Source organism: Oncorhynchus tshawytscha, linkage group LG05, assembly GCF_018296145.1.
Source record: "Oncorhynchus tshawytscha isolate Ot180627B linkage group LG05, Otsh_v2.0, whole genome shotgun sequence".
In the NCBI taxonomy this organism is placed as follows: Eukaryota; Metazoa; Chordata; class Actinopteri; order Salmoniformes; family Salmonidae; genus Oncorhynchus; species Oncorhynchus tshawytscha.
In genome coordinates, this window is record NC_056433.1 from 26,635,531 (window position 1) to 26,649,869 (window position 14,339).

Genomic DNA, 14,339 nt, shown 5'->3' on the forward strand with positions numbered 1-14,339 from the left:
CATTTTTACAAATGTATTACAAATAAAAATTGTTGTCACATTTACATAAGTATTCAGACCTTTACTCAGTACTTTGTTGAAGCACCTTTGGCAGTGATTACAGCCTCGAGTCTTCTTGGGTATGACGCTAAAAGCTTGGCACACCTGTATTTGAGAAGTTTCTCCTGTTTTTCTCTGCAGATCCTCTCAAGTTCTGTCAGGTTGGATGGGGAGTGTTGCTGCACAGCTATTTTACGGTCTCTCTAGAGATGTTCGATGGGGTTCAAGTCTGGGCTCTGGCTGAGCCACTCAAGGACATTGAGAGACTTGTCCGGAAGCCACTCCTGTGTTGTCTTGGCTGTGTGCTTTGGGTCGTTGTCTAGTTGGAAGGTGAACCTTTGCCCCACTCTGAGGTCCTGAGCACTCTGGAGCAGGTTTTCATCAAGGATCTCTCTGTACTTTGCTCCATTCCTCTTTCCCTTGATCCTGACTAGTCTCCCAGTCCCTGCCACTGAAAAACATCCCCACAGCATGATGCCACCACCATGCTTCACCGTAGGGATGGTGCCAGGTTTCCTGCAGACGTGAGGCTTGGCATTCAGGCCAAAGAGTTCAATCTTGGTTTCATCAGATCAGAAAATCTTGTTTCTCATGGTCTGAGAGTCTTTAGGTACCTTCTGGTAAACTCCAAGCGGGCTGTCATGTGCCTTTTACTGAGGAGTGGCTTATGTCTGGCCACTCTACCATAAAGGCCTGATTGGTGGAGTGCTGCAGAGATGGTTGTACTTCTGCAAGGTTCTCCCATCTCCACAGAGGAACACTGGAGCTCTGTGTGACCATTGGGTTCTTGCTGACCTCCCTGACCAAGGCCCTTCTCCCCCGATTGCTCAGTTTGGCTGGGCGGCCAGCTCGAGTCTCATAGCAAAGGGTCTGAATACTACTAAAAATATATTTAAGCAATTTTAGAATAAGGCTGTAATGTAACAAAATGTGAAACAAGTCAAAGGGTCTGAATACTTTCCGAATGCACTGTATGTAAGCTCACATGGTAAGAACTACACATGGTAAGACCTATGTCTAACGGAGTGTCCATGCTTCATTGGTCTCACATGAACTCCTATCCTGGACGTTCTCGCAAGGCAACATCTCACATGACCTTCAATCCTGGTATTTCTCCAGAGGCAACATCTCACAGGACCCTACGTCCTGGACCTTCTCCCAAGGCAATATCTCACAGGACCCTCTGTCCTGGACCTTCTCCCAAGGCTATATCTCACAGGACCTTCCATCCTGGACCTTCTCCCAAGGCAATATCTCACAGGACCCTCTGTCCTGGACCTTCTCCCAAGGCAACATCTTCACAGGCCAAATATCCTTCCACCACACACTCTATCATTTCAAACCCTGAGAAATAATGTTTTAATTTCCCCCAGGGTGAGTAGAGGTTACAAATGACGTGACACATCATAAAACATAAATATTCCTATAAAAGAAACACAATAAAATAGACTTATAAAATGAATGTGTGAGCATGTTTTACATGTGCCCATGCCAATTGCCTAGAGCCCATAGGATTCCAGTTGGCATTTAATATGATGGTATAATTGTACCCTCCAACCTGTCTTGTTAAGTATATTGCACACCCTATGACTTGAGCAACATAATTTGGAAAGTAAACACCTCCCCCCTCCCCCCACACACACCTCACCTCTATAATGTATGTCAGTTAATCCCAGATGTGTGTATAGTCTCAAAGTGTGAATTGTCCTCCCTATTTAGAGAGGTGAGTGATGTTAACATGTTTATGTATGCTTGTGTTGAGCTGTGGAAAGTTAATCAAGACCAGATATAGACTATTAAATCTAAAAATGTCCGTGTTAGCATTTGCCAGCCGGTCATCAACAGCTCAAGGCTACATCAGAAATCGGACTACTTAAACACTGAGCACATTGATTAGATTATCACTCCAAGGGAACGTTCCATTTAGCTCCGCATAACAATAAAGGGGGGATTAAAAGTGGACAGGAAACTGTAAAGCTCTCTGTTACACGGCACAGGGAGATGTATAGAGCCAAGACAAACCCATCCTCTCCTCCGCCTCTCGTCGGCACTTGGCCTCGGCAAGATCTCTCTCCTAAAGCTACTCCACTTTACGTTCCTCTGCCCCTCTGCCAGCTGGCCTGCGAGAGACCTGGTGAAGTGGTGGGGGAAAAACAATGAGAGGGGTAAAGGGATGAAGACAGAGGTAGACAGAGTAAGATGGAGGAGAGAAGAATGAATGAATGATTGAATGAAAAAATAAAAAGTCCCAATGTAGATCCATGATAGTACGATCGAAAGGGAGGAAAGTAGAGCAGTAGAGTGAGAACAGAGAGAGGTAGATGAAAAGAGAAAGAAGGAACCAGAGAGATGAGGGTCAGCAGCACAACACATAAGTGTGAGAGAGTGAGAAGATGAGCATGACATGTCCTGTTGATGACTCATCTCATAGACACAGGCAATATAGTGCTGTTATCACTAGCCCCCTAGGGACCAGACCTATCCACCAAAATGAATAAAAACTAATTCAATCTCATTATCAGCCTGGATCCCACCACACACACCCTGTCCAACTCCACTAACCCCACCATACAAGGGTCTAACATCATAAAAACCCTCTTGATGAGTTCAATACAACCCTTCATGTAAGATGTACAGTAAGAAGACATCTACCGTGTACCCTTGTTTAAGGGGAAACCCACAGTATATGTTTATTCATAAAACCTTGCTACTTCATTGTCTGAACCCATTCATACTAATTCCATCTTTGTCATGTTTAACCCACAGTAGTACATCCTTCTCACTGTGCTTGCACAATCAACTAGGTCTTACCTCCATCATTAAAGTAATAATGATTGCTAAAACCATGATTGACTCAACATTCATGTCAATAAACATGGCCACTTTGGACATACAGTAAGTGGTGAAATCAAAACATGTGGTGCTATTTCAGAATAACAAAATACAGTGCCTTGCGAAAGTATTCGGCCCCCTTGAACTTTGCGACCTTTTGCCACATTTCAGGCTTCAAACATAAAGATATAAAACTGTATTTTTTTGTGAAGAATCAACAACAAGTGGGACACAATCATGAAGTGGAACGACATTTATTGGATATTTCAAACCTTTTTAACAAATCAGAAACTGAAAAATTGGGCGTGCAAAATTATTCAGCCCCTTTACTTTCAGTGCAGCAAACTCTCTCCAGAAGTTCAGTGAGGATCCCTGAATGATCCAATGTTGACCTAAATGACTAATGATGATAAATACAATCCACCTGTGTGTAATCAAGTCTCCGTATAAATGCACCTGCACTGTGATAGTCTCAGAGGTCCGTTAAAAGCGCAGAGAGCATCATGAAAAACAAGGAACACACCAGGCAGGTCCGAGATACTGTTGTGAAGAAGTTTAAAGCCGGATTTGGATACAAAAAGATTTCCCAAGCTTTAAACATCCCAAGGAGCACTGTGCAAGCGATAATATTGAAATGGAAGGAGTATCAGACCACTGCAAATCTACCAAGACCTGGCCGTCCCTCTAAACTTTCAGCTCATACAAGGAGAAGACTGATCAGAGATGCAGCCAAGAGGCCCATGATCACTCTGGATGAACTGCAGAGATCTACAGCTGAGGTGGGAGACTCTGTCCATAGGACAACAATCAGTCGTATATTGCACAAATCTGGCCTTTATGGAAGAGTGGCAAGAAGAAAGCCATTTCTTAAAGATATCCATAAAAAGTGTTGTTTAAAGTTTGCCACAAGCCACCTGGGAGACACACCAAACATGTGGAAGAAGGTGCTCTGGTCAGATGAAACCAAAATTGAACTTTTTGGCAACAATGCAAAATGTTATGTTTGGCGTAAAAGCAACACAGCTCATCACCCTGAACACACTATCCCCACTGTCAAACATGTTGGTGGCTTTCTAAAATTGATGGGAAGATGGATGGAGCCAAATACAGGACCATTCTGGAAGAAAACCTGATGGAGTCTGCAAAAGACCTGAGACTGGGACGGAGATTTGTCTTCCAACAAGACAATGATCCAAAACATAAAGCAAAATCTACAATGGAATGGTTCAAAAATAAACATATCCAGGTGTTAGAATGGCCAAGTCAAAGTCCAGACCTGAATCCAATCGAGAATCTGTGGAAAGAACTGAAAACTGCTGTTCACAAATGCTCTCCATCCAACCTCACTGAGCTCGAGCTGTTTTGCAAGGAGGAATGGGAAACAATTTCAGTCTCTCGATGTGCAAAACTGATAGGGACATACCCCAAGCGACTTACAGCTGTAATCGCAGCAAAAGGTGGCGCTACAAAGTATTAACTTAAGGGGGCTGAATAATTTTGCACGCCCAATTTTTCAGTTTTTGATTTGTTAAAAAAGTTTGAAATATCCAATAAATGTCGTTCCACTTCATGATTGTGTCCCACTTGTTGTTGATTCTTCACAAAAAAATACAGTTTTATATCTTTATGTTTGAAGCCTGAAATGTGGCAAAAGGTCGCAAAGTTCAAGGGGGCCGAATACTTTCGCAAGGCACTGTATTTATCAGTAATCAACACAAAAATGTATGCAAATAACAATGAAATTGTTCTTAAAATATACTGACTACCTTGCCAATGTTGGTTCTGTGTTAAATGTCTTTGAAAGTTCTGGGTTAGTGTGTATTGGTACAGTATATGAAACAGCTGGGTTAGTGTGTATTGGTACAGTATATGAAACAGCTGGGTTGGTGTGTGTTGGTACAGTAATGATCAGAAAGGAAAATAAACTGAATGATTAGTAAATTTAAAACAGATCAGTGAGTAAATCAATGTGGTTGCTACAATAGACTGTGTAAATAGACATCTCAGGTCAACATAATACATTATTATGTACAACCAGTTGTTACTGCTCTGGAGTCTAGTTGAAAAGCTCAAACGTAGCTAGTTGTGAAATCCTAACAGGTGCCTGCCCTCTAAAACTTGGAATAACATCTATGCGGCATCTTGCAAGGAGCTGATACTCTGTGTGTTAGCATTGATTATATGTTGTTTTTTAATTAATCAGAACCACACTGACAACCCACACCTCTTTTTCAGAATTAAACACCCTCAGAGGAGATATACAAAGATAAGTGATATACACAGAGAGAGAGCGAGGGAGGGAATGAGTCAGACAGCATATACCTTTACCAAAGCCAATGAGACGGATCTTGTTCAAGCATTGCCACAAAACCCCACTGAACAGTCAAACTTTATAATGACCACGCATTTAGTGTGTCCAACTACACTGAAATATTACTACCTGCCCTTTTGTTTTCTGCAGATTATAGTACTATTCAACAGTTCTGGCAGCATTTGTATAAACACAGCCTCTTGTGTGTTAATGTCATGTGTCATCACATATCGTAATAGTTTTATTCTATATCAACTCCAGATGTTTTTGGGATTCCATCTCTACAATCTGTGTGTTTGTAAGTGTGTGTGTGGACCATATTGCCTGTTTACGCATTTGTTATTAATAATAATAATAATAATAATTAATGATAATGCTCACTCGTTTGGAGTGTTGTTGTATTTACTGTCCTCAATCTCTCTGGCCTGTAAACCATGAGATACACACCGACCACCATGTCATATGGAGTCTCGATCTCACGCTGAAAGATGCAGTCTGGGATATTAAGCACAACAAATTTGTAACATATTGTACAAATTATATTACCCCCCTTTTTCTCCCCAATTTCGATCTTGTCTCATCGCTGTAGCTCCTTAACATGCTCGGGAGACGACGGTCGAGTCATGAGTCCTCCGAAACATGACCCGCGCTTCTTAACACCCGCCTGCTTAACCCGGAAACACTGTTCAACTGACGACCGAGCCTGCAGGCGCCCGGCCCACCACAAGGAGTCTCTAGAGCGTGAGGAGCCAAGTTAAGCTCCCCCCGGCCAAACCGTCCCCTAATTCAGACAACGCTAGGCCAATTGTGCACGGCCCTATAGGACTCCCGATCACGGAGATTTGTGATACAGCCTGGGATCGAACCCAGATATATAGTGACGCCTTTAGCACTGCACTGCAGTGCCTTAGACCGCTGCACCACTTGGGAGGCCCCACAAATTGGATAATTAGCATATCATACAAATTGCAACAAACAAACAGGACATATGATGTAGTACACAAAAAAACAGGGACCCATTTATAGCTTGTGAGCACCACTTTCAAAACTACTGTCTGAAATTATCCAAAAGTACTGGAACATCACTTTAAGATATGCATCCTTTGAATCAGAGATGGGTTAAATCCGGTTTTCTACCATAATGATTTCACCTATCCAAGTCAGATGAGTTATCACATCAAGTAATTTGTGGTAGAACACAGAAAAGAAGGCAAACTCCTAGATAATACCGACTGTGTGTGTTGCTTAATTACCAGTGTTTACTAGTTCTTTCTCTTCTGACTTTCCTATGCACAAGGTGTAGTAAAGAGGGATTCTCTGTAAGGCCAACACAATCATCAAGTATACCACAGAGAGACAAATGGGGAGGAAAACAGTGCAGTGGAAAACACAGTGTAATCTCAGACAGTGGGAGAGAGTTGGCACTGTTGACCCCACATAGTGAAATATCAAGACCTGGGTAAATCATTCAACTCTCTACTGTTTTCCTCCTTTTCTGCCTCTCCTCCCCGTACTCCTCCATTCGCTCTCTGTTTATGTGTTCACCAAACTGCAGCATCTCTGCCAATTTGGTAAACACATAAACAACTGGAGATGCAGGATCTCTTTTACATTCTCTCTCTTTGTCCAAACCTGAAGGGAAATCCATCATTTCTTTCTGTAAAAACATTTATGCCAAAATGGAACCTGTAATTTATCCCCCAAATCTGCATCACATTCCCCTTGTCACGTTCTGACCTTTATTTCCTTTGTTTAGTATTTATTTAGTATGGTCAGGGCGTGAGTTGGGTGGGCAGTCTATGTTTGTTTTTCTATGATTTGGGTATTTCTATGTTTCGGCCTAGTATGGTTCTCAATCAGAGGCAGGTGTCATTAGTTGTCTCTGATTGAGAATCATACTTAGGTAGCCTGGGTGTCACTGTGTGTTTGTGGGTGATTGTTCCTGTCTTTGTGTTTTGCACCAGATAGGACTGTTTAGGTTTTCACACGTTTTTGTAATCAGTTGTTCATGTTCACGTATTAAAAGACCCATGGACACTTACCACACCGCATATTGGTCCTCTGATCCTTTTCACCTCTTCAGAAGAAGAAGAGGAGGAAATCCCTGACAACCCTCCACTCTATCGATCATTTAATCCCGGTTTACATTTCCGTTCTCATTTTTATATCCTTTTTTATCAAATGCAGGATGACTGTAAATGTCCAACGTCACTGTCATATTCAGTCTTTAATGATGTGAAGTCATGGTTACTCTTTTAGATTACAGTATGTCAATTCATCAGAGAGAGAAAAAAGTATTATTTGTGGCCTCACAGTACAGTGGTCAGCTAATTCACAAATGACTAACAGATTATTCTTGTGACACTACAGTACCAATCCAGCCCTAACCCATGTCACTGGCCTAAGATCTTTAGAAAATAAATTCATGAAGTCCAGTCGCACTGTTGATCACAATCTACAAGTCCAAATAACATGCATTTACCAGGACCAGCTTTGTGACTATTATGCAATTCTGTCATCATTGGGCTGGCATAGAACATATTATATCCATATTTCCCCTCTGTATGAATCTAGTTAATATTGAAATAAACTACTTTTCTCTCTATGAACCAGAGGGCTGAAATATTCTCTCTGATGTTCACCAGCTGTTCATTGCACTGATTGGTTTTTCATAGTGCATCGTTATGTGAGAAAGGGGGAACCTGAATCAGGGTTTGTATTACTGGCTGGTGCTTGGTGATATTTAGGGCCTATGTCAGCTGGGTAGGAAATAAGGAGTCTCCCCTCTACTGTAGGACTGTAGGACTGGAGAAGTGAGCGCAAACAGTTTCTTAAGCTCTGGTCTCAGTTTCTGAATTACCGGTGCACCCATGGCTCAACACCCCACAAACACAGAGTCAATCTGTCTGACTTAATGTTGATAATGCTCTCATTCAATCCTTTGTTTTAGACCACTAACATTCTTTGTGTTGTGTCTGTGAGGTAAGAGGGAACCAAGCCTATCTTCCCTGAACAGGAAACTATATGATTATAAACATACAAAATATTTGTTAGTGTCTTGGAGAAGAATAATATGAAGTCCTCAGTGAAAACAATTCCGTAAACACTAATATTGTGCTCGTAAACTAAAGTCCAAATAATTAATAAAAACTGTTGACGAAGTATTGGCTGTTGATTTGATTTGATTTGATTTCAAACTGTGGAGTTGGCTTCAGAGATGAGCTTCCAAGATTCTCTCTTGCGCTCGCTTTCTCTCTGTCTCATCGCCCACACACACACCCAACATGTGTGTCAGGAATGGGTTCTTAACTTCCCACACCCATTTGAGGTACACTACATGACAAAAAGTATGTGGACACCTGATTGTCGAACATCTCTTTCCAAAGTCATGGGCATTAATATGGAGTTGGTCCCTCCATTTGCTGCTACAACAGCCTCCACTCTTCTGGGAAGACTTTCCACTAGATATTGGAAGATTGCTGCGAGGAATTGCTCCCATTCAGCCACTAGTGCATTAGGTCAGGCACTGATGTTTGGCGATTAGGCCTAGCTCGCGGTCGGCATTCCAATTCATCCCAAAGATGTTTGATGGGTTGAGGTCAGGGCTCTGTGCAGGCCTGTCAAGTTCTTCCACACCAATCTCGATAAACCATTTCTGTTTGGACTTCGCTTTGTGCATGTGGGTCTTGTCATGCTGAAACAGGAAAGGGCCTTCAAACTGGACAGTTTTATCTCAATCTCTTCATTCAAAGACTCAATCATGGACACTCTTACTGACAGTTGTGGCTGCTTTGTGTGATATATTGTTGTCTCTACCTTCTTGACCTTTGTGCTGTTGACTGTGTCCAATAATGTTTGTACCATGTTTTGTGCTGCTACCATGTTGTGTTGCTACCATTTGATGCTATGTTGTGTTGCTACCATGCCGTGTTGTCATGTGTTGCTGCCTTGCTATGTAGTTGTCTTAGGTCTCTCTTTATGTAGTGTTGTGTTGTCTCTCTTGTTGTGATGTGTGTTTTTTCCTAAATTTATATTGTTTTTATTATTATTTTTTCATCCCAGGCTCCCGTCCACGCAGGGGGCCTTTTGCCTTTTGGTAGGCCTTCATTGTAATTAAGAATTTGTTCTTAACGGACTTGCCTTGTTAAATAAAGGTTAAATAAAAAATATAAATACATTTACTCGGCCATGGAAACCCATTTCATGAATGTCCCAACAAACAGTTATTGTGCTGACGTTGCTTTCAGAGGCAGTTTGGAACTCGGTAGTGAGTGTTGCAACTGAGGACAAAAGCTATGCGCTTCAGCACTTGGCGGTCCCATTCTGTGAGCTAGTGTGGTCTACCACTTTGCGGTTGAGCCGTTGTTGCTCCTAGAAGTTTCCACTTAACAGCACTTACAGTTGACCAGAGCAGCTCTAGCAGGGCAGAAATTTGACAAACTGATTTGTTGGAAAGTTGGAATTTTATGATGGTGCCACGTTGAAAGTCACTGAGCTCTTCAGTAAGGCCATTCTACTGCCAATGTTTGTCTATGTAGATTGCATGGCTGTGTGCTCAATTTTATACATCTGTCAGCAACGGGTGTGGCTGAAATAGCCAAATCCACTAATTTGAAGGGGTGTCCATATACTTAAAAAAAAATATATATATATATATAGTGTATTTGCTTTAATTCGTTTGTTTGTTATTTCACACTGGAGCTTCCAATAAAATAGAGAAAACAAAGTAAAAGAATAAGAGCAAAGTTAGCAAAGGAGAGAGAGACACAGAGGAAAGAGAGAAAAATTGAAGTTTTGGATGATCTTGGACTGTTGGATCTGATCGATGGGATAATGACTCAGAGCGCTGATCATTTGATTGCATTGTCTTCTATTTTACCAAGCACCTTTTTTCCTCTAGTTGTTCACCTTATTCTCCTCCGAATCTCCTCTTCCACCTACTTTAGGCTCTCCTCTCCACCTCGTCATACTCCCCCATCCTATTACTTTTCCTTCTCCTTCTTCTCCCATCCTATCCTTCTCTTCTTCTCCCCCCTCCTCCACAAGAGTAGACCTGGCTTAAGGCAGATGTGGATAACCCTAGCCAAGCGAAGAAAGGTGAAATGACCACAACCCAGAGAGCGCTCTCTCTCTCTTTTCCCCCTCTCCTTTGTCTTCTACACACTCATCAGTAGACAAGCATCTCCCTAAATCACACTGAACACATAAACCAAGCAAGCAGAAAGCAGAGTAAGAAAGGGACCTAGTCTAGACCTTCCACACTAATATAACATTTTAAATAAGGGAGTTTACATGCATTAGAACAGTGTTTCCCAACTCCAGTCCTCGAGGCGACAAAACAAATGTGTCCTGTTGGGGGTACTTGTGACCTGGAGTTGGGAAACACTGCATTAGAATAGCCATATTGCCACTGACTGAACATCCATACTGGGGGTGGCAGTGGACTTATCTCTGGAGAGCAGGGAGGGGAGAGAGACATAGCTGAGACTCAGCTGTGTGGGATGGTGTACTTTTGTGTCAACTGAACATGCCTGCAGACAGGGAGTGTATTCCTCCTCCTCCTCTCTGGCAGTCTACTCTCCTGATCATGGGAGACCTGTTAACAGGTTACAGATGTGTGCTGCTTGGAGCAGGTCTGACTGCAGCCAACACAGAGCACTGTCAGTGAGCACTGTGGAAAATATCAGCTTTCACTCAGTTTAAGGAACACATGGAAATGTCAAGATACACCCACACACTTTTATACACAGGGATATAGACTACTATTCATATTACATGCTCTATCACGGACAATCACATTCATACATACACTCACATGCCTACAGACATGAAACCCACATGCACACACGCATGCATGCACACTCTCTCTCTCTCTCTCTCTCTCTCTCTCTCTCTCTCACACACACACAGTCACACAGTCACACAGTCCACACACACACACACACACACACACACACACACACACACACACACACACACACACACACACACACACACACACACACACACACACACACACACACACACACATGACACACAAACCGAGAATGCATACACACAATCACCTCAAACACACACAAACTTTGGCACTGGATTCAAAGTAAACACTTTTACCTTTGCATCACTGTGGTTATAAATCAATCATATTCAACCAATATAACTCGTCAATCATAAAGTAACACCCTAAGGCAATAGGGTACGATGGTTACTCAGGGAATGTCACAGGATAGGCAGGCCCTGCTGCATGTGTAGAAGTTAATGGGGATCTTAAAAAACTAAACTAAACCGTGCTGTCACTCACTTCCAGCCTTGACCTTGTACATACTAGAGCACTTCAAGTCAATTCTCCATATTCTCCATAATTTCAATGATTGAAAAACTGTGGTACTCTCTCTCTGTGGATGGAGGACTGTGGCTGACTATATGCATATCTTACTGGCTGTGCTAATTTTGTGGGAGTTTAAGTGGATCCTTTGGAGTTTGGTCATTAATTGGAGTTTACTCATTTGTGTTTGGTCCAGAACATCCCGCTGACCACACCACTCTCCTTTGAGGCAAATAAAACAGTAAATTGTTCAGCCAAGTTTCCTACATTTACCATGTTGCGCTCTATACAGCAACAATGCATGCTAGAAATCGTTAAAGGGAAATGTCACCGCTGCTCTATTACACTGTGTATGTCCATTAATATGTTATGAACATATTCTGTGTCAAGGAAATTGAGAATTTCCTCACTACACGCAAATATGAGCGTTTCTGCATCTCATTGGTAGAAACGGGTCAACTACATTTCCTGGTTGTAAGCAAACCACAATATCCAGAATTCCTAGCGATTTCAGCGGAGGTAGGTCCAGTGGAGGTGGATATCTAAATGTCTGTGTTTGTAGCCAGCACTTTCAGCCGGAGGATTTCGATATGGACCTGAAGTCTCAGCTGATGAGGTTGCCAGTGCATCGAACGTTTTAAAGTGATGCTATTCTATTGAATTTCCCCTTCACGTCAAAGAGGAAAGGTATCCGATCAGCCAACATCAGCACAGCAGAAAATAAGTCGAACTGAGATAACGTAGCTAACTACGTTTGTTTATCTAAACCAAAATCTAACTACCTAGCTCTTATAATATAGCTAACTACGTTTGTTTATCTAAACCAAAATCTAACTAGCTAGCTCTTATAATACGCTGGCTAGACATTCCAACGCAAATCAATGTAATTAGCTAGCAGCTATCTGGCAAAGTGATTTGTAACTTTGCAAGCTAACATTGGCTACATTAGATTACGTAGCTACAGCCCAGGATCGTAGATAGCTAGCTAACTAATTGACTAACTAACAGCACCGTAGAGGCTAACGTGACTATGTGTTCGATCCCATCAATATCTGCAGCGGCATCAACATCAAGCTCAGCACCAGGAACTAGTGTAAGTTACCTTTGCTAAACATTTCAATGATAGATAACATGATGAGTAAATAAAAATACTGGAGCTAGGCTTATTATACGTGGTCCGTGTCTTGTTGTCATCGCTGACGTTTACAAGTAGGCTACAACTTCTACTGTCGTTTTGTCTGTGTAGTGGAGGCTTAGTTGATTGTTCATACAAGGCTTGAAGTCTACATTGGAGAAAATAAGGTATTAGTAAGGAGGTGTGTGTGTGTGTGTGTGTGTGTGTGTGTGTGTGTGTGTGTGTGTGTGTGTGTGTGTGTGTGTGTGTGTGTGTGTGTGTGTGTGTGTGAGAGTGAGAAGGTTAATCTATTGACGTGAGGGGGTGGGTGGATATAGTACCTTGTTTTCGTGTGTATTGATGGGGGACACATTTGTCAAATGTTGGCTAATCACTAATACTGAGTGTCCTACATATGCTTTGGCATGGGGGAGAGAGGTTGTTAGTTTACTCTTCCAACATATGTACTGTATTGTTGGCAGTGCTTGTCTCCCCAACAACACAACTGTAGGCACTCATATACAACAATACACAACTGGACTGTACAAGTCAAGCCCCCATTAAAAGTTTCACATCTTTGTTAACAGTCCATCTCAATGCCCCATTATTGACTCTGAGTGTAACAGAACACATACTGTACCCGTCTACTGTATCCTTTTTTGGTTCAAGTGTTATTGGTCGTATGTACGGGATACACATGGTATACATCATCCCCAAAAACTTTTACTTGTAGGTTCCTTCACGATAATGCAACAACAATGAGATATTGTAAAAGATAAGAATACAAACATAAAGTAAATGGCAGAATATAATAAACATTTTACCATAAGTATTATACAGGAAGGCACAATGTATAGTACAATATTTACATGTGTATTGGAGAAGGGGGGTGTGTGAGGGACAAGGGAATAAATTGAGCAGTATAATAACAGTTTGGTAGCAGTAGTTGTGATGTGTGCTAAGGTGCAGAGAATCAAAGCAGGTGGTCAGTCAAGTTCAAGTGTTCAGCAGTCTTGTAGATACCAACAGGCTCAGATAATTTCTATTAGACCTCATTCTCCGATACCACCTGCCTGACGGTAAGGGAGAGAACAGCTTGTGTCTGGTGTGTGTGGGGTCCTTGATAATGCTGCGAGACTTCCTCAAGCACCGTTTCGAGTAGATGTCCTGGATGGGTGGAAGCATGGTCCCAGTGATGTATTGGGCCGTCTTCACCATCCGCTGGAGGGCCTTGCTGTCGTGGACGGAGCAATTCCCGTACCAGGCCGTGATGTAACCGGTGCTCTCGATGGTGCAGCGGTAGTATTTAGAGAAGACCCGGGGCGGCATGCCAAATTTCTTCTGCCATTTACATATTAACATGGTTTCTTGTATGGTTACACATCCTCATGATCAGTCTTTGTTTTACACATCCTCATCAGTATTCATGTCTTTCCAGGAGACGTGCAGTACAAACACATCTTCTGTAAGAGGTCGACGCAGTGGGTGGTGAAGAAAGTGTATGAGCCCAGAACCCACCACTTCAGGGAGAGGCTTGTCCACCTGTCTGTGGAGTGCAAAACAACTTAGAATGTTGTCTACAAGGAGCCAGAGACACAGCTCCGCAAACCCAACATCTCTGCCAACATCGCCACCACGTCAAAGTCTGCAACACCAGCTTCCATTACCCAACAAGATGAGTTTCACCAGCTGAAGAACAATCTGGAACCTGCCTGGAG

The 14,339-nt window shown here is 42.3% G+C and overlaps 1 long non-coding RNA gene across 1 annotated transcript; it reads left to right on the forward strand.

The window, feature by feature from the left end:
• Positions 1 to 12,019: 12,019 nt before the first annotated feature.
• On the forward strand, positions 12,020 to 14,110 carry LOC112251750. The gene is made up of 2 exons (XR_002953704.2): positions 12,020 to 12,600; positions 14,060 to 14,110. It is a non-coding gene; the product is annotated as an uncharacterized LOC112251750 (long non-coding RNA).
• The last annotated feature ends 229 nt before the right edge of the window (positions 14,111 to 14,339 follow it).